Source organism: Megalobrama amblycephala, linkage group LG11 (assembly GCF_018812025.1).
Source record: "Megalobrama amblycephala isolate DHTTF-2021 linkage group LG11, ASM1881202v1, whole genome shotgun sequence".
Lineage (NCBI taxonomy): Eukaryota > Metazoa > Chordata > Actinopteri > Cypriniformes > Xenocyprididae > Megalobrama > Megalobrama amblycephala.
In genome coordinates this window covers 36,166,433-36,189,727 of record NC_063054.1, presented here as the reverse complement: position 1 = coordinate 36,189,727, position 23,295 = coordinate 36,166,433, and the positions used below count along the sequence as shown (strand labels likewise).

The 23,295-nt window shown below is 37.4% G+C and overlaps 2 long non-coding RNA genes across 3 annotated transcripts in view; both read right to left on the bottom strand.

Moving 5' to 3' along the window:
* Positions 1–212: 212 nt before the first annotated feature.
* On the bottom strand, positions 213–6,115 carry LOC125279032. Its single transcript, XR_007187298.1, has 5 exons — positions 5,915–6,115; positions 2,045–2,144; positions 1,759–1,829; positions 645–737; positions 213–428 (listed from the first exon to the last, which is right to left on the bottom strand). It is a non-coding gene; the product is annotated as an uncharacterized LOC125279032 (long non-coding RNA).
* A 7,427-nt stretch (positions 6,116–13,542) lies between these two features.
* Positions 13,543–23,295, bottom strand: part of LOC125278527 — a 111,873-nt gene continuing 102,120 nt past the window's right edge. For both annotated transcript variants that reach the window (XR_007187163.1, XR_007187164.1), the window contains one exon: positions 13,543–13,903. This is a non-coding gene — a long non-coding RNA (uncharacterized LOC125278527). The remainder of the gene's footprint in view (positions 13,904–23,295) is intronic.

The following is a 23,295-nucleotide window of genomic DNA, read 5'->3' as shown; positions in this document are numbered from 1 at the left end:
ACAACCAGTCAGAATGCTTTAGCAAATACATTTTCAACATAAAAAGTTGAAATCTGAACATAATGAGCTTTTGAAGCTGGATAAAATGCTAAAGCTCCATCTGAGTCTGCAGTGTTTTATATGAATTAGTTTGGGATTGTTCTCTATACATGAGGCACCACTTAAGTTTTCAAATGTTAAGTTTGACCTTTTGAAGTCCGAATAACTTCCGCAGCCGTGTGGAGAGTGTGGGCTTATTCAAAGAGTTGAAAGGTCTCACCATGAAGCATCTCATGAAGACCTCAGCAGAGAGAATCAAACGCTGCCGTCACGCTCCTCCTGGGAAGGTCATAGGCTGCTTATGAGTTTGGACATCACTGGGTAATTTCATATTCCTTTCATTTCATATTCTTTTCTCTTTTTTTTACTTCAAAGACATGTTTGTAGCACTAGTACAACAAAATGAAGAGAAAAGGAAGAGCATCAGATGGGTCAAAACTGAATATTTAAGACTCCTCTGAAATACACGAGTGTGAATTTGAATTGAATTTGACACACCCCCTATAGGAAGTTGAAATGCATGACAGTTTCAATTTACTGAATTTAAACAACAGAAGAATTTCAACACAACAACAAATCAAGCAAGAAGAGTATATATATATTACCAGTAAAGTATACCGTATCCTCCTATTGTGTACGTTTTTTTTTATTATTATTTAATCCTTTTTTGAAAGAAGTCTCTTCTGCTCCAGCATTTACTGCAAAAAGATAAACAAAAATAAACGAATTAATTAGCAACATAAAGGCTTTTATGAAGCAACATAAAATAGTGGAGAGACCTACTCAACCATTATAACAAAATATGTCTGTCAGACTGGATGAAAGTTAAACACAAACACTTTTTTATTTAGTAATTCTGACTGAATCCAGATCATTTAAGCAGTTTACAGCTTCACTTTCAGCTTCGTGTTCTGTTTTTATGTAGATTAATGTCCATGTGGATATAAATCAAAGTCTCTTTAAAGGGATAGTTCACCCTGAAATGAAAATAAAGTCATTTACTCACCCTGGTGTTGTTACAATTCCTACAAAATCATGTTATTATAAATGCTGTTTGAACTACATAATAATGCCTGATAGCTTAGTTTATATATGCATTTGCACTTACCCTACATGCATTCACAATCATCTTTAATGTAGTTATGTGTTAAATTAAGTGATAAATGTCCAAATATTTCAGTTATATGTAATGATGTTTAATTATTAAATAGGCTATCAACAGTTTATCAAGTGAAATAAATTATGTTCAGTTTGTTTTATAAAGCACTATATAGTAAGTCATACATATTTTAAATTATTATAGTTCATATGTACTTAGTATAATCATTAACTGATAGTTGATAGACCTGATTTGGACACTGGCAATGATTGGGGTATGTGAATGATGGCGGTAAACATAACCATAATTCTTAGAGAATAATCAGAATATTGAAAAGTGAAAAGGTTTGCTTGTGTCATGTAAACATCTTACTGAGATGAAGTCCTTACTCTGATTATTGGAAATAATCACATTATTGATGCACAATTAAATGCAATCATTAATAAAAACTTCATTTAAATGCATAATATAAATTTGTCCAAATTTGATCTCAAAGATAACACACATGGACTAAAAGTCACAAAACGCCAGTTCTGGCGTTTGTAAAGAACACAGTAGTGAAGAGAAGTGGAGTAATAGCCCTTAAAGGACCGACACTCTTCAGAAGGACCAAAACTGACCCTGAGGATTTATAAATGAAAGAGTCGGTCAGGACGGCAGGGTGGAAATCGATGGATCTCAGGGTGTGGAGCTGTAAGGCAGAAGAGCACAGACGGGATTGAATCAGAGTCATGCTGCTTAACACTTTAAAAAGGCACAACTCACAACTGCATTCACCACCATAATGTGATATTCTTCAAACTCAGGGTTTCCCAAGTGGGGATTTGTGAGTCGATCAAAAGCTAATAATTAAATGGAAAATAAACTTGCATTTACACTGCAGGTCTTGATGCCCAGTTGACTTACATCTTCTTTAAAAAGTGACCCATATCCGATATCTACATTTACACTATGCACTTGGCGAAACAACCCAAGGTAGACGTACTGAGCTGGAAAAACTTGAAACCTGAAAAGGAAGTGAAAACAGAACGATTTGCAATAGACAAAGATGAAAGGATAATACAATAGCTTTTGCTTTCTGCACCATCTTTAAAGGTCAGCAAAGCGTTGGTTTGAGCCTTCATCCACCATTTGTGCCATTGAAAAGAGTCATGTGATCGCAATCAGTGTTGATGTCAATTGCCACCGTTGCGTTTTTCAATGGTATACGACTCGCATTGACAGGGGAATATCCGATCTGTCTGCTCACATGGTGGATGCAAAAATGGGTCCAACCTGGTATAAAGTGGCCGGTGAGTGTATGTATAGCTACCAAAATTATAGATCGATTTATTGTCTTAGAAATTGAAATTGCAAGAAATCTGTAGTTTGCTGTATTAATTTATTGGCTGAATGAGGCATTTTGCATTTGGTAAACAAGGACAACTTTTAAGACAATAGTTGAGAGAACCTAAATATCTGATTGCATCAAGCTGGACTGAATTTATTATTTTTTTCCAACATTATTTTATTTTGATGCAACATGAAATCAAAATGGATCACATTTCTGTCCTTAAAACAAGTTCCTGGTCTAATTCATCAGTGCACATTATTATAAGGAAAAAAAAATATATTCATCTTTATAATCTTTTATCAAAATATACAAGTTACTGCACCTCTGAAATAGTGTTATTCAATAGTCAAATAGCTATTTAGTCATTCGTTTAGGCTACTTACTGTATGTAGTGCAGCCTTTCCAAATACTTGCCAAAGTTAACAGTAATTTAAAGTCCCACTGTGGTGAAAATCAAGTTTTTAATGTTGTTTATGTTGTTCTATGTGGTGTTTTTAATATGCTTTAAGACGAACCATGTGCAAATTCATAAATCAACACCATTGCTGAGTATTTTCTCTTTAAAGGTCCCGTTCTTCGTGATCCCATGTTTCAAACTTTAGTTAGTGTGTAATGTTGCTGTTAGAGTATAAATAAAATCTGTAAAATTTTAAAGCTCAAAGTTCAATGCCAAGCGAGATATTTTATTTAACAGAAGTCGCCTACATCGAACGGCCAGTTTGGACTACATCCCTCTACTTCCTTCTTTAATGACGTCACTAAAACAGTTTTTTGACTAACCTCCGCCCACAGGAATACACAAAAAAGGGGGCGTGGTCTTGTTGCGCTCCCACGGAGAAGAGCAAGAGTTGCGTTTGTAGAGTGTGTTTGTCGCCATGTCGTCGAAACGCTGTTATTTTCATCCCGCAGTCCAATCACCTTTGTTTGGCATTCCCAGGGACGCTGTACTTAGAGATCAATGGTCAACAATTTATGTTTAACTCGGTTCCCGAAAATTATAATTGTGGTATCCTTACTGCAATAGTTAATGTTGGACTGCAGTGCACATAATGGCCACAAGAGGGGACTATGTTTATGTATATGGCCGTTTTCCGTATGAGGTACTCTTCTGAGTGAGTGCTAACGTTGTACATTTTCTGTCGCTGCTTGTGGAGATTAAAGAGTTCAGTCTCTCGGGAATTATTGTCTTTTGTGTTCATTCGGCATGACACCACAATAATCCACATGTAAAACTATGTGCAGCACACGTTATGGTAAGAGGCGTGACCTTTCCCGGCAAGGTGCGCTCTCTATGGCTCTGGGTTCGCTAAGCTGCTGTCGAATCACAACACAGGAACCGCTGGCACAATCAGAACTCGTTACGTATTTCTGAAGGAGGGACTTCATAGAACAAGGAAGTCATCAGCCCGTTTTTATGACAGTGGAAACAGCGGTATACAGATAAGTAAATTATGTGAAAAATACTGTGTTTTTTTACACGCGAAACATGAACACATGTTATATTGCACACTATAAACACAATCAAAGCTTCAAAAAACCACGAAAAACGGGACCTTTAAAACTGCAGTAAACCGAAGACAGTCTCAAAAACGAGGTTTGAAATCGCCAATGAGTGGATCTCTGAACTGGTGTGAGTGGGTGGAGGCGGGGCTAATTTGCATATTCATAGAACCGAGTATACTAAATGAGGCAAGGGTGTAGAGTTACATTTCAAGCTATTTTAGGGCATGAAGATTTTTTTTTTTTTTCAAGGAAAAAAACATTTAAATATGTCATTTTGATCAAAGATGAGTTTTAAGGGATACAATTATTGACTACAGGGGTCTTTAACATATAACTGTGTTAAAGCAGTGTCAAAGTCTACGTTTTCTCTCCATTTAATCTCACTGCTGTCTTGGCGAAAGAGGAATTTTAAACGATCTCATTGGTGACTTTTCTTCCTCTGTTCCCTCGACTGACACACAAACAAGCTCATTTCACATTTCACTGGTTTAGTTGGTGTAAGTTGTGTCACGGGTTACAGAGTCACAAACATCATAAACATATTCGTCTCCTCTGCTCCTCGGTGCGCTCGCAGCTAGTCGAGTGTGCATGTGACATTTGCAGCAGTCACAGATGGTTTAAATTCACTTCAGTCGGTGCCAGTGGAAAGGTGCAGGGCATCATTTATTCAAACATGGACACAATATACTTGCACAATATGTGTCGTACTGTCATTAAAATTTCAGTCCACCGCACTGATACCTTCATTTGAATCACATTTAATGAGTATTATGGATTACAGCACATATTAAACGTGTCAGTCGTGGCCCTGTATTGCAGACATGATATATGATTAATGTATGCATGTCAGCACGGTTTTTACATTACATTAATATGCGTATGAGACACGATTCTTTCGGTCCAAAGTATGCACTAATCGACTCCATGTCTAGTTATGATAAATAGCATGATTTAATTGCTATTTGAGGAGGGACCCACATTATGGAGCTATCATACACCCTCACCGAGAACATTCAAAGAGCTATAATTATTAACGGTACAGGGATGGTTTACTGTGAAAGCTACTGTATGACTTTTATTTTAAGAAATGAACACTTTAATTCAATAAGAGGCATTCAATTCATCAAAAGTGACAGTAAAGACTTTTAAAATGTTACACATATAATGCACATATAAACGTGCTCCCATGCTACTTTTCAAGAGTCAACACTGTCAAATTAGTGCCTGAAAATGTGTAAAATATTGTATCATATCTGACTAATATGTTAACATTTCATATTCTGATCATGACAGAAAACTGACAGACTGACATTAAGTCAATTAAAGCCACATGATTTGAAATCAAATCACATATTTTAGCATCCTTAATCTTTTTATGGGTCTGATTAAATACCAATACCGACCTCTAGATTTTTTTTTTCTTTTCACTTTTTTCCAACTTTAGAGGCCAGTTCTGAAAATATTGAGGGGAATCTAAGTCATTTGGACTTGAAGTGAACATGTTAGTCTATGTTTCTGCCAATTCTTATGAGGCCAGCAATCATAATTCTCAAGATATCATGCTCTAAACATGGCTTTCAAGATGCTTTTTGGCCTGGAAATAGAGGGCTGAAGAATATGACAATGTTAGAAAATGCAAAAAATATTTTATAGACCTTAGTTTTAGGTCCTACATAATACATAACAAACATGTTTTGAAAGATTGAAATATGCACCAAAAAAAAAAAAAAATACAATATATAAATGTAATGAGACATAATTTTGGCTTCACCTCCAGATCATGTTATTTTACCCAGTAATTAAAGCTCCTATTAGGAGCACAATGACATTACACAGCTATGATAATGGACCATTAGAGAACCAATAAGCCAGAGTCTCTCTTCTTTCCTTTCTACAGATTTACAACTGCTGCACGAGAGTAAAAAAGTGAAAGTTCTCACCTTAAGTGAGTGATGAAATACGGTTAATGGAAACGGACGTCGTGACAGGAGATTTACGGCATCTGCGAGCTTCGTTCGGCGGGACGGGAGTGATAATCCCGGTGACATTAACTGTGTCCGGCCTGGCGTTTTAGCAGCCGTTAATCACTGCAGGAAGTCTAGTGCTGTCTGAGCAGATCTGTGGCCTGTGCTGCGTCAGACAGTGACCTTCAACACAGTGAGGGAACACACTTGTTTCATCAAGAGCTCAGATGCAGTGAGGTCAAAGCAGAAGTCAAAACCCATTGCCGCACATTAGTATCTTAAAGGTGCTAAAGAGGATCTTTTCGTCGACTGAGAAACCAAAGACAGTTAGTGAGTTTTTGAAATGAGCGCATGCGTAAGAACAACCCCCCTCCTTCACAGGTCATTTCGAGGGAACGCCTCCCAAAACTCGTGCACGAGTATTGGAACACGAGTGTTTATCACCAGCATTCGCTGTGTCGTGTTAGTGGATTCATTATGTCGGACTCACCGCAGGTAACTCATAATCTGCAGTTGTTACTCCTGTCTCCTGACAAAAACATTGCATGCGGCGCCTGTGGAGTGTGGAAAGTTACTGGAGCGCGCAGCCGCGCTCGTCTCTCACAAGGAACGTCATGGCAGTGATTGACAAGTCAGAGGGCCAATCCGCGCATGTCTCTCACAAGGAACGTCACGGCAGTGATTGACAAGCCAGAGGGTGATCGCGTAAACGATTGGCTGATGTTTTTAAGGCCCTACCTCGTGCACAGATGATGTATATTAATATTATTCCTTTCAGTGCACCTAATAAATAGTCTTTTATCAGTTAGTAAAGACAGTTTCAAGTAATATTGCAAAGATGTATAAAACAAAACATCCTCTTTAGCACCTTTAACAGTCATAGTAAAGGGATAGTTCACCCAAAAATGAAAATTATCCTATGATGTACTTGACTATCATTTCAGACAAACACAATCAGAGTTATATTAAATAATTTTCTTGCTTTTCCCAGCTTTGTAATAGTGGATGCACCCAAAAAAGTGCATCCATCCATCATAAACGTACTCCACACGGCTCCAGGGAGTTAACAAAGGCATTCTGAAGTGAAACGATGGGTTTTTGTAAGAAAAATATCCATATTTAAAACTTTATTAACTATAATAACTAGCTTCTGGCAGACAGCCGTATGCATTGATGTGCGGTGGAAGAGTAACCTCTGAAAAGACACATGACGCAATGATGAACATGGAAGCGCAGAGGATAGAGCAAAACAAAACACCGGTCATGAATCAGAAGTCTAAAACAAGAATTTTGAAAGAGAAATGTCAGAGGATTTCGATATAAGAGAAGAGGAGCTTGAGTCTGATGCACAGCCCTATCTGTTTGAACCACGAGAGGCATCTAAGCTTATGTTACTCCTACATCCTACTTTGCGTCAGAGGTTACTCTTTCGCCTTAAATCGATGTGTATGGCTGTCTGCTGGAAGCTAGTTATTATAGTTAAAAGTTTTCAAAAAAAATTCTTACAAAAACGCATTGCTTCACTTCAGAAGCTGTATGGATTACTTTTATGATGGATGGATGGATGGATGGATGCACTTTTTTTGGCTTCAAAATCTCTTGCCCACTTCACTACCATTATAAAGCTTGGAAGAACCAGGATATATTTTTTATATATCTCAGATTGTGTTCATCTGAAAGAAGAGGATGGCTTGATGGTGAGTAAATCATGGGATAACTTTAATTTTGGGGTGAACTATAGCAAGAGCTAAATGCAACAGAGCTGCATATTTAAACGAATTGTGGTTATTTTTAGTGCAAACATGCCTCCTTTCTTTGCAAATGAGTCTTATTATAGCATGCAATGAATTGACAAAAGTCATTTGCCTGGTGCATTTAACTTTACTATCACGGTGCTGTGCATATTGCATTGTGTGCAATTTGTTTTGTTTGTGCATGTACCATTACCCAATTTTCAGAGAGTGTATGCAAACAAATGATGCTATCAGCAAGCACAATTATAGGCCTCTCTCTCTCTCTCTCTCTCTCTCTATATATATATATATATACACTCACTGGCCACTTCGGTTCACTTGCTAGTACCGGGTTGGACCCCTTTTTGCCTTCAGAACTGCTTTAATTCTTCATGTCACAGATTCAACAAGGTGCTGGAAACATTCCTCAGAGATTTTGCTCCATATTGTCATGATATCATCACACAGGTGCTGCAGATTTGTCGGCTGAACATCCATGATGCGAATCTCCTGTTCAAGCACATCCCAAAGCTGCTCTATTGGACTGAGATCTGGTGACTGTGGAGGTCATTTGAGTTTAGCTGTCATGTTCACCAGTTTGAGATGATTTGAGCTTTGTGACATGAAGTGTCATCCTGCTGGAAAACAAAAACATCAAGAAACAAACATCAAACATCAAGAAGCATCAAATGGACTGGTTTCGCAGCGAGTTAACCTCCTAAAACACAAGGACATTATATCAGAAGTCACAGCAGATGCTGACATTATACAGCTCAACTCTTCTTCACATTATAACTTATGATAAGTTGCTGCTGCTCTGTGGAAAGAGGGCACAGCTGTATCTCTCCTCTCATCCGCCCACCCGCTGATCCTTTCTGAGCTGTTTTGTTTTCAGGATCTTCTTTCCTCTCCGCACCGCAGGATGAATTAATGCACCTGTTAAAAACACACTTCTCACCCCCTGATGAGATACTGTCACTCAACATTCAGACTGGCAGGTAGGGAGCGTTATTGTGCAGTGCATGCTGGGAAATGTCCCCATGCTGCTGTCCTGACAGTGGACCTCGGGGACTTCAGCTCTTTAAATTGTACCTTGATACAAGGAGGAATACTGCCGGATATGGAAAGAGCTCTGCGTTTCAACTAAACCCACCGGCTCTCCAAGGCCTGTCATCTAAAGTTTGCAGAAAGAAAATGGTTTGGGATATAAGCATGGAATATGCTGGCTTGGATTTTTTTTTTTTTTTTTTTTTTTTACAGCGCAAAGAAAAGAAGCATTACTTTTCCTGTATTTAGTTATGAACTTCAGTGAGGACACCACACAAACTTTTCTGTCTTGCTGTTTTTACCTTCTTTAAAGGAAGAGCAGAGACAATGCCCTTAGAGAAACAGAAAAACTTGCAAGGTTTCTCACTTAAGTAAGCTGCCTTGATTTAAAGGTGCCCTAGAATTAAAAATTTAATTTATATTGGCATAGTTAAATAACTCAGTACATGGAAATGACAAACTCCATTGTTTCCTCCTTCTTATATAAATCTCAACATAACACCGACTGTTACGTAACAGTCGGGATCATTAATATGTAAGACCCCAATATTTGCATATGCCAGCTCATGGCATCTGGATCTGTGCACAGCTGAATCATCAGACTAGGTAAGCAAGCAAGGACAACAGCGAAAAATGGCAGATGGAGCGATAATAACTGACATGATCCATGATAGCATGATATTTTTAGTGATATTTGTAAACTGTCTTTCTAAATGTTTTGTTAGCATGTTGCTAATGTACTGTTAAATGTGGTTAAAGTTACCATCGTTTCTTACTGTATTCACTGAGAAAAGACTGTTGTTATTTTCATTTTTAAACACTTGCAGTCTGTATAATGCATAAACACAACTTCATTCTTTATAAATCTCTCCAACAGTGTAGCATTAGCCGTTAGCCACGGAGCACAGCCTCAAACTCATTCAGAATCAAATGTAAACATCCAAATAAATACTATACTCACATAATCCGACGCATGCATGCAGCATGCATGACGAACACTTTTTTTAAAGATCCATTTTGAGGGTTATATTAGCTGTGTAAACTTTGTTTATGCACTGTTTAAGGCAAGCGCGAGCTCCGTGGGCGGGGAGGGTGAGCATTTAAAGGGGCCGCAACATGAATCTGCATTTCTAATTATGCCCAAAATAGACAGTTAAAAAAATGAATTAATAAAAAATCTATGGGGTATTTTGAGCTGAAACTTCACAGACACATTCAGGGGACACCTTAGACTTATATTACATCTTGTAAAAAAAAACGTTCGATGGCACCTTTAATTTATTTAAAATAAAATAATGTAAAATAATTGAAATGCACAGACCACATGCCCTTCTGTAATGCCCACATCCACATAACAGTCACTCTCACCTTAGTATTTAAAAGCTAGAATCAAAATTATTTTTCATTTTCCCTCTGATTCTTTGCCTCAAGACGATTCGATTGCACCCTATGACATCATTTTCTGTCATGAAAATTTTCCCACCATTTTGAATTTTCCAAAAACTCCTCCTAGGCCGTTGCTCTGATTTTCACTAAAATTGAACCAGATAATCTTCAGACCATGCTGACAAAAAGTTGTGGAATTTAAGTTGATTTGTTAAACTGTTTTCGAAAAACGTGTGAACAAATTTTATGTAGCGTTTGCGAAAATAGACATAAGGCTATATCTCCTCAACCCTTATCATATTCAGACCAAACTTGGTCCATGTCATCACAAGCATTTTGGACAAACAACAGTTTGTCCAAAAATCATAAAATCAGTCATTTGTGCCAACAGCCTTTATAGGGGTGTGAGGGGTGATTGTGTTACTTGTTGTCTTTTATGTGATTTGTATGATGATATTGAATGTGTTTTTTTGTGGACGATAAAGTGACTAACTAACATAAAAGTGGTCTTGTTAGATTCTGGGCATCATGTTAAATGATATCTAATTTTCCCATATCAGCCATTTTTTTCGGCATTGGCCATTTTGAATTTTGTATTAAAATGCTGTATTTTACGAACACGTGAACGTATCATTACAAAGCTCAGTACACAGCAAAATGAAATCAACTCTGCTTAGAGTACATATGATCCCTCTCTAAATAGTGTTAAAGGAACACTGAAGCAGAGTTATATTTTTGTGTTTCTTTTTTCTTCTGTGATTCTGCTTGTTAACAGCAGGTGTTTATCACTAATGCTCAATCATCACTTAATTAATCGCTTAATTATCTCATTAAAGGGTTAGTTCACCCAAAAATGAAAATTGTCATTAATGACTCACCCTCATGTCGTTCCAAACCCGTAAGACCCCCGTTCATCTTCGGAACACAGTTTAAGATATTTTAGATTTAGTCCGAGAGCTTTCTGTCCCTCCATTGAAAATGTATGTACAGTAAACTGTCCATGTCCAGAAAGGTAATAAAAACATCATTAAAGTAGTCCATGTGACATCAGTGGGTCAGTTAGAAGTTTTTGAAGCATCAAAAATACATTTTGGTCCAAAAATAAAAAAAACTACGACTTTATTCAGCATTGTCTTCTCTTCCGGAATCCTTTCCACTGAATTGATTCCATTGAATTGATTCCATTGAATCCTTTCATCTGTCGGCGTTGGTAATGCACTTTTACGTCGTTGTTTTTGGCGATTAGGACATCCGCCACATGCACACTTACGCACCATTTAAAAAAAAAATATCGCAATACCAAAATACAAACAATGTAGAATAGCTTGAATACAGCGTGCGTCTCCCTCAGACTGTAAACGAAGCTCGGGCGCACCAGATAACACGTCAGCAGCGTCTTACATCAGCAGCTGCGGAGTCGTGAACCCGGATTGACAACAGACCCGGAAGAGAAGACAATACTGAATAAAGTCGTAGTTTTTGTTATTTTTGGACCAAAATGTATTTTTGATGCTTCAAAAAATTCTAACTCACCCACTGATGTCACATGGACTACTTTGATGATGTTTTATTACCTTTCTGGACATGGACAGTCTACCGTACATACATTTTCAATGGAGGGACAGAAAGCTCTCAGACTAAATCTAAAATATCTTAAACTGTGTTCCGAAGATGAACAATAAAGTGAGAGGTCTTACGGGTTTGGAACGACATGAGGGTGAGTCATTAATGTCATAATTTTCATTTTTGGGTGAACTAACCCTTTAACTTTAACTCTGCTTCAGTGTTATTTTAACACTATATAGAGAGGGACCATATGTACTCTAAGCAGAGTTGATTTAACTCTGCGGATTTTGCTGTGTATGGTTCATTGGCACAATACCCTGAAGGAGTCTGAGAAGTTTCAGACCAGCGCCACCTAGTGGTGAAAAAATAATTGACATGCTTATAACTTTGGATGTGGGACACCTCCTTGGATTCCTGAAGCCTTGCCGAGTCCAACTATACCAAACATACTAGGTTTTGCCTTGTGGTTAGTGCAATGTTGTGATTTAGCATTTAAACAACATTCACAAAATTCTTCGAATCTGTTAGTTGGATCGAGATGAAACCACCTTAGGAAAATTGAAAACATAGGTGATTGACTATATGCTAATAGCCAAATGTCAAAATTTTGATAGTATGTGGCAAAAAAAATGTGTTTATCAAATTATGTGTTCATGCATATAAAAACAATTGACACACTTATATATGGAGGCACTTTGAGGACACACAAAAGCGGAGGGACTGCGCTATAATTGAACAAAACATAAAAAATTGGCTTTTACTACAGTACTGTTGGTCTGATTGACATGCAGTGTCTTTGTCTCAGTTGCTATCATAGTCCGTTATGACATTGTTGGTCTGTTTGTTTGCTTCTGTTGTGCTTGGCCCCTTAATTGCTACTTGCAGCTATATTTATTTTTGCTATTCCTTTTGGTGATATTAGTGGCTCATCCTCAATATATTATTATTCTTCATTAGATCTGTGGGATCTTGTTGAAATAAAAATCACTAACAGCCAGTATGAGAGAAAAGAAGCACTCAAAAAGACATATGTGGCTTTCAGAGGTGATATGAGAAGAGTAACATAGCAGTAACATCTCCTTCTGTACATCGGCTCGATACTGAAGCCTTTGGGCGATTCTTAATTCTCTCAAATGGAGGCAGTATTTATCACATTACTGTTCCACCTGAATCATTTCATACCTGAACCTGTGAGTCTGTTTGCAATGGGAAAGAGAAATGTGTTTGTTTCCTGCACTGGCGATCAGCAGCCATCACTGTGTGCCAATTTATCAATGAGTCACCGAGACCATTTCAGCCGCTCTCATCCTGGATATAAATTACTGTGCAGCAACATCAACCTCTGTGTGTGTGTGTGTGTGTGTGTGTGTGTGTGTGTGTGTGTGTGTGTGTGTGTGTGTGTGTGTGTGTGTGTCCAGGTCACAATTCACCTCAAAATCAAACAAACAAACAAAAAAATACTATTTTAATGCCATTGGGATTTTTATACTGTAACATTATTTTCCACAAAAACAAAGCACGTTTCCTCCCAAATTCTCATTTTTATAATAAAAAAAAAAAAGTGTCATCCTCATTACCAGTGTTCTGGTTATTCTCATTCTCATTGGTGATTCTCATTATACCTTGTCCATGAATATGGTACAAAACAGAATATAAACAAATGGTCAATGAAAGATACCAAATATTCAGAAAATGACACTCATCTACCTATAGATATGATACAAACGTATATGAATATTTACATGTACGTATACACATGGTGTATATTATATATATATATATATATATATATATATATATATAAGCAATAGAACAAATACTAACATTATAACATTATATTATACTGTTATAAATACATAATTGTCATGAAAATAATGCCACAATAAAAAAAATAAATAAAAAAAAATCATAATGCTCCTGAAAATAGTATCTGTTTTCTTTATGAAAAATATTTTTCGTTATTTTGTGGGTGAAATATGACTTGCACATGTTTTTGACAGGTTTCATGAGATTCCCCATTATATATGACTGATTATCAATAAAGGACGGTCAATCAATCAAACACTACTCATCTGATGAAAGCTCACTGGTGTATGCTATATCCCGGCTCCGGCTCCATCCTGTGGGAGAATGACGTGCTTAGTCTGACATGATAAGTGCCTCTGTTTTCTAATTTTATCCTTCTGTCATCTGTCTAGCACTTCTGCAGCTCGGAAAATGACAAATCTGCCGTCTAGAGAATGAGAGAGAGACAAAGAGAAAAGTCACATTATTGAGGACACTTGAACGCACTGATTTTCCCAGCAGCCCCTCTGATGAGATCAATAAGTGTTTGTGTGTTCGGTCTGTCTCTCCATCTGTCTCTCTCTCTTGAACAAACACACAATAACACATCAAAAGATTCAAAGAGCATTAAAGGATATAGTTCATTGAAAAATTAAACTTCTGTCATTGGTTACTAGCCTTCATGCTGCTCTAAACCAGATGTCCAGAGTAACAGATGGTTTTCAGAGAAATGGACTCTTTTATCTCAAAAGATCAATGAAAGCTTGATATATGTGACCTCTTTTAATAATTTCTAAAAGTTCAACAAAGCCACATGAACATTTTCATCTGATTTTCAGAAAATGAGTGTGCATCAACGATTCGTGATGCTGCTGTACCGTATGATAAACAGAGAAATAGATGAATAAATGATTCTCTGGCTTCCCCTTCAGCTCTCCCAAAGACTAGCTTCATTTAGTTTGTTGTTTTGTCACATTTAATCACTGCAATGCAAATACAAAATATCAGTCTGTCTAATCACATACATCTTGAGCGCTATATAAGGCTATTCTTCAAAAATGCATCTGTTCCGTAAGAAAGTCAGTCATAGAAAAAAGGTTCAATATAGAACTCTGGGGTTCTTGATTCAATTTTAAAGAACCCTTTTTGTCTAAAGGAGAAATGTCTTAAAGGGGACCTATTATGCCTCTTTCAAAAGATAAGTCTCTGGTGTTCCAAGAATGTGTCTGTGAAGTTTCAGCTCAAAATCCCCCACAGATCATTTATTACAGCTTGTCAAATTTGCCCTTATTTGGGTGTGAGCAAAAACACGCCATTTTTGTGTGTGTCCCTTTAACCCTCTGGGGTCTGAGGATTTTTGGGGCCCTGGAGAAGTTTTGACATGCCCTGACATTTGTGCTTTTTTCAGTTGTTCATAAACATATAAATGACAAAAGTGTCATTACACTGTATTCAGCACAAACTAGGCTACAATAATACGTGAGGAACATGTATGTACATGTTTGTGTTTTTGAAGGAATAATGTTTATGCGTGGTTATTGAAAAAACAAAAAACTTAAGTCACTGAAATAAAGCCAAAAAAAAAAATAATATTAAATCTGTGTTCACAAGACTTCTGGGTATTGGAGGTTGTAGACTAGAGTTTTTGCTTCAGAATGATGTAAAATTATTCTGCCTACTCCTTCATATAAAACAATAGAGAGATTTAAATTTTGTAAGACACTTTTTGTCAAGAAACACAGTATGCGTGGAGGCGTGAATCTGCATGAATAATGGGCCATTTACACCTGAGAAGACAAAAGAATCACATAATAATGACCTGAAATGACTTGCATATTAATGAGGCCTTTCAGTCAGGTAGGCTGTGAAAAAAAACCCTCTGTAATAATGTCTCAGCTCATCATAAACAGCAATACTGTGAAATATTATTACAATTTAAAATAATGGTATTCTATTATATTCTTTAAAATATAATGTATTTCTGTGATGCAAAGTGTCTGAACAATTATGTTACCTCTGTGGCATTTCATATAGGCTTTTAGCTTAAAAGCATGCACATTTGGAGAAATATTGATGGATTCTCATGTTTATGTAAATTTTCTATACACAGGGGTAATATTTATTGTCATCATTATGAGTGCTGGATACTGTGTTTTCAATTCATACTTGCAGCTGGAGGGCGCTCTGTACACCTTTAGTCCACAAATTAATCTAAAGAAGGACAACCATGTGACTCTCCAGGAACTAACAGAGGCCAGAGATCGCTATATCATCCAGATAAACACTTTTCAAGACAATAAATACACGATTGAGATGATGTATGCATGCATTGCCTCAGTATTTGCCTCTGAATAGCGCTGGCTCCGTTGGCGTGGCCGCATTAGTGGATAATGAGCTGAATCACGGATTTCTGACATGGCTCTCTTTTCATACAGATTACATAAACAGAGAATATTTGTTTTTGACTTACACGATTTAAAACCAAACATTTCTGGTGTATAGCTCTTAATTGTATGTGCAACATTGACGGAGTATTTTGAGTCTCTTTCACACTGGTAAGAAAAAAACCGCGGTGGTCACGCCGGCGTGACCGCCGACCTGAGGGAGTTAAATGCAAATGAGCTGCTGCTCCTGCCCCCTTTCCAGAAGAGGGCGGAGCTTTAACAGCTCACACTTCAGTTGCTCAACAACAACAAAGCTGGAGAATCTCACGCAGCCAAAATGACAATTGTTAATAACAGTGTTCAGCCTTACATTTGCACAGACATAAATTAATTAAGGTCAATTTTGGGGTGCATTATCTTCAAATATTAAACTAAAACACTGCGTCTTTAGTGGCTCAGATGTTGGGAGAAAATGAAAAGTCTTATGTTCAGTCTTGCATCTAAAAACAAAACACCAGGATTGCTTACGGGACATTGTTGACAATGTACAGTGTACAAGTCGCTTAGGGCGGAAACTATGCTAATTCAGGACTGTCACTCAGCAGCCATGGGCGGGGCCTGAGCAGTGTGATGTCACACTGAATCAAAACGGCATGACTGCTTTGGATTAATGGGGATAAAAAATGAGTGGGTGGATTTTTATTAGGGTGATTGTGTTCACACACTGCCAACTCATATTTATGTCCAAACACCATGTAAAAGTGGATTTTGCATAATAGGTGCCCTTTAAATGATTGCATAATACTTTTATGGATTTTTTATTTCAATTTCTCTAGTGATGAAGTACGTTTACAAGCTGTTTAATTCATAAAATGTCACTTAAAATTTAACAAAATTAATTAAAACTAAACTAACTAAAACTTTCTGACATTTTTGGTGCATGAGATTGTCCTGTTTTGTTGTTGCCGGTATGCCGGAGCATGAGCTCTTGAAGCTCCGCCCTCTTCTGGAAAGGGGGCCGGGTGCAGCAGCTTATTTGCATTTAAAGGGACACACTTAAAAACAGCGCATTTTTGCTCACACCCAAAAAGTGGCAATGATCGGGTATATTGAGCTGAAACAACACATACACACTCTGGTGACACCAGAGACTTATATTACATCTTAATATAATAGGTCCCCTTAAAAAATAATAATAACATGACAACTAACAAGCTAACAAAAACACAATGCATGAATGAAAAGTTGACCAATACCATTTCCAATCATGTGCTGGAATTTAATTCCATAATTTTCACATGATGTTACTACAGCACACATTAAGAGACTGAGACTGAGTCTCCCTGGTGTTCAGCTCAAAGAACAAGGACAGTTATGGCTGGAATCCACAATCCTCTACTCCACGAGCTGCTGTCTTATTTATAAGGCCACCGGAAGAATCACAGGAGTCGTCTTCATGCATACATCATTACTGTCTGAGACTGCAGATTATTAAATATGAAGTCTTATTCATCCAGGATTTCCTGGGGCCGCATGTAGAATCAGGAGTCATTGCTAAAGGTTTGTATTTCTGCCATGTAATTGGTCAAACTCATCTCCTGATGAGATGAGAATAGCAAAACACATTCTGCACCATCCACATTTGCATTTCTGTTCTTGACAGATGGTTTCTTGTTGACCAAGTGCTTCATGGTAAAAGTACTAAATTACAGAGCTCTCTCCGGTGCTCCTCATCACGGATCTGAGATGTTCATCTGAGAGGCTTTTCAGTCTCTCACACTTCACAACAAACAGGGAACCAAACAGAGCTATATACTTTTTCAATAAAACATCAGTAATTAGTGCCAAAAAAAAAAAAAAAGCCTGGAAATATCAGGGATTTGGAAATGTGTTATTTCCAGGCCTGAAAAAGACATGAAAATTAACTAAATATATACTTTTTCTCATCATTATCAGCTCTAGGATACTTCAGCAGCTATATCCTTTTCCAATTGCTCTTTTCAGTGCAATTTTCTATAAATGATTGGTAACACTTTAGTATAAGGAACACATATAAACTATTAACTATGACTTTTCCCCCAATAAACTTATAATTTACTGCTTATTAATAGTTAGTAATTGTCTAGCAATCACCAGACCAAGCTCAATTTAAAGGTGCCCTAGAATTAAAAATTGAATTTATCTTGGCATAGTTGAATAACAAGAGTTCAGTACATGGAAATGACATACAGTGAGTCTCAAACTCCATTGTTTCCTCCTTCTTATATAAATCTCATTTGTTTAAAAGACCTCCGAAGAACAGGCGAATCTCAACATAACACCGACTGTTACGTAACAGTCGGGATCATTAATATGTACGCCCCCAATATTTGCATATGCCAGCCCATGTTCAAGGCATTAGACAAGGGCAGCCAGTATTAAATAGTTAAATAACTCAGTACATGGAAATGACAAACTCCATTGTTTCCTCCTTCTTATATAAATCTCAACATAACACCGACTGTTACGTAACAGCATGAATCGGCACATTTCTAATTATGCTTCAAAATAGGCAGTTAAAAAAATTAATAATAAAAAAACTATGGGGTATTTTAAGCTGAAACTTCACAGACACATTCAGGGGACACCTTAGACTTATATTACATCTTGTAAAAAAACGTTCGATGGCACCTTTAAAATTGAACATTGGTCTGGGGAGTCTGTATGTATTTTCTACTGCACAAGAGGCGTGATCAACGAGCATTATTCACGCAATTGGATAGTCCTTCAACCAATCAGATCAACGATCCGGGTGACGTACTTTGTATCAACCACGTGACTGCTTCATATTCTGATTCACATAACGTGAACCCTTGCGCAGATGTGAAGTGTCATTTGCTTTTTAGCCATAATACGAATAAATATTTACATGTTCCGTTTGTATTTATTCCCAGTTCATACTTCATTCTATGACAATCATTTATTTTGATAATATATATGCCAAAGCTTGCCTATTTTTCTCCCCAAAATTTATTCAGACTCATTTATTCAAATTGTGTAAGTAAAATGACTTTTTTCATGTATAATAATTTACATTGTTTTCATACGCTTTTCATAGCACAAACTGATTTATTACATGAAACCGTAATGTGCACCGTGTTGAAAAGCTTTGAGTAATGAACCTTTTTACGATACACTTGAGGGGAAAGCCTCGGTGCTTCGCAAAGCTTCATTTCGCCATCACTATCATTCAGCATCGTCAAGAGGTTAAAAGGAATTGGATTGATGGTTGTGCTTGCCGTCGCTTCTCTATCGTCATCGTGTTATACCCGGCAATAGCGAGCAAGGTGGATAAGCCAGTCTATGATTGGTTCCCTCAAAAGTGTAACAGAAGCAAGTAGAAATGAATGTACGGGTTTCCAGACTGAGTTGCCGGGCGAAATCAAATCGCCGGCAGATCAGGCTGGGTTTACCCAGTCTAAGTTAGTAAGGTAGTTGTTCAGTTTAGGTATAGGTTAGGATTAAGAATGTAAGGCATTAATATGTGCTTAAAAAGTACTAATAAATAGCCAATATTCTAGTAATATGCATGCTAATAAGCAACTAGTTAAAAGACCCTAAAATAAAATGTTACCAAATGATTGTATCTAGTTATCATGAACAAAAAGAAATGTCAGTAAAGATATGGTAGCATTTAACTATAAGGTATCATTTATAAACATTAGTTAATGCATTAACTGACAATGAGCAATATATATTTTAGAGAATTTATTAATCTTGGTTAATGTTCAAGTTAGTTCACAGTGCATTAACTAATATTAACAGATAAGACTTGATGTTAATCCTTTTTTAGAAAATGTACAGATTATTGAGTATTGTTCATTAGTTAACTAGTGTAGTTAACTAATGTTAACAAATGAAACCTTATTGTAAATAAAAATTTAAAAAACACCAGCTTAATTTGATGATTGAATGTTTTTGTGAGAGCTGTTAGCAATTGCAATTTAATTTAAATGTGAGGAAGAATTTAAATGATTTCAAGGAAATTAACTGTAATTAAAGCTGTCAACTGCTTTGAAAAATGGGAGGAACAACACTTAGCTACAGTGAATTTCTCTGAGGAGTCATTTCATAAAAATAATTAACATGTCCCTGATCATGCAAAAATAATGATAATAAATATATGCATAAATAATCACATAAAAGTTCTATGAGTAATATAATTAAAACTATATGGTCGATGTGTTTTTCATGGAGCAGAACATCAGCACAGCTGCTTTAGGAGAAACAGACTGTAAATACACACAAACTCAACAAGAAAAAGCAGAGCTAGTGCAGCCTGAGATGATTATCGTCAGACAGAATGATAACACTATGTTGACAGCTCACTTTAGACGACCAACTACTGTATAAGTGGCTTTACAACTACATGTCAACTTAATCTACTAACCCAAACCCTAACCTAACAGTCTACTAATACAACGGGTAGTGAGAATGACGTCAACTAACTCTCATAAACTCTCATTGCAAAGTTAGTTAGTAGTTAGTAGAATGTCTAAAGTGAACTATCAAAATAAAGTGTAACTATCAAAATATATACACCATGTATACTGTACATCAGAGCAATTTACACTTAACACTTTTACATAGAATAGTTTTTATTTGGGTAAATCTGTCTTCTTCTGGCCTGACTTTACAACCTGGATCAGTCAAAGAGGAGACCGCGAAATAAGCAAGGTTGTTGTTGTTTTCTACTTTCTGAATAAAACTATGATGAAATCAATCGACTGAATGCTTCAGTCAACATCAGTCCATCTTTTCCTCTAGTATTGTTAGTTTGTTTGAGTTTGTGTGGAAAGCATTGATCAGGTGAGCACCTGACCTCCTGTAGAGATGGACACGGCTGCTTCTGCTTCAGACTACAGAATAAATGATGCATTAACACACATCATATATATGAACAGAACTCTAATACTACTTATATACCTTAATATACATGCATATAATGTATATATACACAGTGGGTACGGAAAGTATTCAGACCCCCTTAAATTTTTCACTCTTTGTTATATTGCAGCCATTTGCTAAAATCATTTAAGTTTATTTTTTTCCTCATTAATGTACACACAGCACCCCATATTGACAGAAAAACACAGAATTGTTGACATTTTTGCAGATTTATCAAAAAAGAAAAACTGAAATATCACATGGTCCTAAGCAGGGCTTGACATTAACTTTTTTGCTCACCAGCCACTGTGGCTAGTGGTTTTCCAAAGTTACTAGCCACTCAGCATTTTCACTGGCCACAATTTTGCTGTTGGGAAATTACATTTTATATGATTAAAGTTGACTTTGGCATGCTAAAATTACTTGATTTTGAGTCATTTTACTTGATTTGGAAGATTTAAAACCCTTTAAAACTTTCAGATTGACTACCTAAATCAAGACTAGGCCTACATGGTATATCAGCTGGTATGTACAGGTGAATAATATGAACATAATATGATACATTTTATAATTGTAAGTTATTTATAAGTTATTTTTGCTATATTGTTTTATATTTTGACTATATAAAAAGAACAAAGAAGCAAATTAGCAAATTACAAATACAATAGTAAATTAAATAGCCTAAACTTTTCAGATACAGTGGGTTAATTATTACCCACCTGTTTACGTCCACTTAAGCCATAACCAACTGTATCCACGCGAGATACTCCACACGATGGACATTTTGATATCTGTGTGTGCGTGTATTTGACTGTTCCGGCACGAGGAGAACTGACCGCGCGCGCGTCAGAGAGAGAGAGCGCTTCTGTTGTGTCCTTTACAGTCTTGTGTCTCATTCAGCACGATTCCGCCGATCCCGCCTTCACTAACTGCAAGTTAATTGATAACGAATTGTGATCGGATTGTAATTTTGTGCTACGACGAGTTTAGCTACATTTCATTTGACTGTAGGCTGAAATTATATTCAACCCGCCAAAGTGGCTAGTGGGAGTGGTTGTCTTACCCGCCACAGCTGAAATCTACCCGCGTTTGGCGGGTTGGCGGGTGTTAATGTCAAGCCCTGGTCCTAAGTATTCAGACCCTTTGCTCAGTATTTAATAGAAGCAGCCTTTTGATCTAATACAGCCATGAGTCTTTTTGGGAAAGATGCAACAAGTTTTTCACACCTGGATTTGGGGATCCTCTGCCATTCCTCCTTGCAGATCTTCTCCAGTTCTGTCAGGTTGGATGGTAAACGTTGGTGGACAGCCATTTTTAGGTCACTCCAGAGATGCTCAATTGGGTTTAAGTCAGGGCTCTGGCTGCGCCATTCAAGAACAGTCACGGAGTTGTTGTGAAGCCACTCCTTCATTATTTTAGCTGTGTGCTTAGGGTCATTGTGTTGTTGGAAGGTAAACCTTCGGCCCAGTCTGAGGTCCTGAGCACTCTGGAGAAGGTTTTCGTCCAGGATATCCCTGTACTTGGCCGCATTCATCTTTCCCTCGATTGCAACCAGTCGTCCTGTCCCTGCAGCTGACAAACACCCCCACAGCATGATGCTGCCACCACCATGCTTCACTGTTGGGACTGTATTGGACAGGTGATGAGCAGTGCCTGGTTTTCTCCACACATACCACTTAGAATTAAGGCCAAAAAGTTCTATCTTGGTCTCATCAGACCAGAGAATCTTATTTCTCACCATCTTGGCAAACTCCATGCGGGCTTTCATGTGTCTTGCACTGAGGAGAGGCTTCCGTCCGGCCACTCTGCCATAAAGCCCCGACTGGTGGAAGGCTGCAGTGATGGTTGACTTTCTACAACTTTCTCCCATCTCCCGACTGCATCTCTGGAGCTCAGCCACAGTGATCTTTGGGTTCTTCTTTACCTCTCTCAGCAAGGCTCTTCTCCCCTGATAGCTCAGTTTGGCCGGACGGCCAGCTCTAGGAAGGGTTCTGGTCATCCCAAACGTCTTCCATTTAAGGATTATGGAGGCCACTGTGCTCTTAGGAACCTTAAGTGAAGCAGAAATTGTTTTGTAACCTTGGCCAGATCTGTGCCTAGCCACAATTCTGTCTCTGAGCTCTTCAGGCAGTTCCTTTGACCGCATGATTCTCATTTGCTCTGACATGCACTGTGAGCTGTAAGGTCTTATATAGACAGGTGTGTGGCTTTCCTAATCAAGTCCAATCAGTATAATCAAACACAGCTGGACTCAAATGAAGGTGTAGAACCATCTCAAGGATGATCAGAAGAAATGGACAGCACCTGAGTTAAATATATGAGTGTCACAGCAAAGGGTCTGAATATTTAGGACCATGTGATATTTCAGTTTTTCTTTTTTAATAAATCTGCAAAAATGTCAACAATTCTGTGTTTTTCTGTCAATATGGGGTGCTGTGTGTACATTAATGAGGAAAAAAATGAACTTAAATGATTTTAGCAAATGGCTGCAATATAACAAAGAGTGAAAAATTTAAGGGGGTCTGAATAC